Here is a 1419-nt window from a genome sequence, read left to right as displayed (position 1 = left end):
AATGGTGGATTCTGGGGTGAAAATGGCGGATTTTGGGGTAAAAATGGTGGATTTTGGGGTGAAAATGGAGGATTTTGGGGTAAAAATGGCGGATTTTGGGGTAAAAATGGCGGATTTGGGGTGAAAATGGTGGATTTTGGGGTGAAAATGGCGAATTTTGGGGTGAAAATGGCGGATTTTGGGGTAAAAATGGCGGATTTTGGGGTAAAAATGGCGGATTTTGGGGTAAAAATGGCGGATTTTGGGGTGAAAATGGAGGATTTTGGGGTTAGAATGGTGGATTTTGGGGTAAAAATGGAGGATTTTGGGGTAAAAATGGAGGATTTTGGGGTAAAAATGGTGGATTTTGGGGTGAAAATGGCGGATTTTGGGGTAAAAATGGAGGATTTTGGGGTTAGAATGGTGGATTTTGGGGTAAAATGGCGGATTTTGGGGTAAAAATGGCGGATTTTGGGTTAGAATGGAGGATTTTGGGGTAAAAATGGAGGATTTGGGGGTGAAAATGGCAGATTTTGGGGTAAAAATGGCGGATTTTGGGGTGAAAATGGCGGATTTGGGGTTAGAATGGTGGATTTTGGGGTAAAAATGGTGGATTTCGGGGTGAAAATGGTGGATTTTGGGGTAAAAATGGAGGATTTTGGGGTAAAAATGGCGGATTTTGGGGTTAGAATGGTAGATTTTGGGGTAAAAATGGAGGATTTTGGGGTGATAATGGTGGATTTTGGGGTAAAAATGGCGGATTTGGGGGTAAAAATGGAGGATTTGGGGTTGAAAATGGCGGATTTTGGGTTAAAAATGGCGGATTTTGGGTTAAAAATGGCGGATTTTGGGGTTAGAATGGTAGATTTTGGGGTAAAAATGGAGGATTTTGGGTTAAAAATGGTGGATTTGGGGGTGAAAATGGAGGATTTGGGGGTGAAAATGGCGAATTTTGGGGTGAAAATGGCGGATTTTGGGGTGAAAATGGCGGATTTTGGGGCTATTTCCAGTTTTAGGGGGAAAGTGAAGGTTTTCTGGGGGGGATCTTCAGCATTTTGGGGTGAAATTGGGAGATTTTGGGGTGAATTTAAGGGATTTTGGGACTCTTCAGCATTTTGGGTTGAAATTGAGGGATTTTGGGGTTCTTCAGCATTTTTGGGATGAAATTGAGGGATTTGGGGTGAATTCAAAGGATTTTAGGGTTCTCCAGCATTTTGGGGTCAATTTGAGGGATTTTAGGTGTTTCTTTAACATTTTGGGGTGAATTCAGAGGATTTTGGGGTGACTTTAAGGGATTTTGGGTCTTTTCAGCATTTTGGGGTGAATTCAGATGATTGTGGGGTGATAATGTGAGATTTTGGGGTGAATTTGAGGGATTTTGGGGTTTCTTCAGTATTTTGGGGTGAAATTGAAGGATTTTGGGGTGAATTTAAGGGATTT

The sequence above is a fragment of the Coturnix japonica genome, unplaced genomic scaffold (genome assembly GCF_001577835.2).
Source record: "Coturnix japonica isolate 7356 unplaced genomic scaffold, Coturnix japonica 2.1 chrUnrandom460, whole genome shotgun sequence".
NCBI lineage: Eukaryota > Metazoa > Chordata > Aves > Galliformes > Phasianidae > Coturnix > Coturnix japonica.
This window is presented reverse-complemented; position numbering follows the sequence as displayed.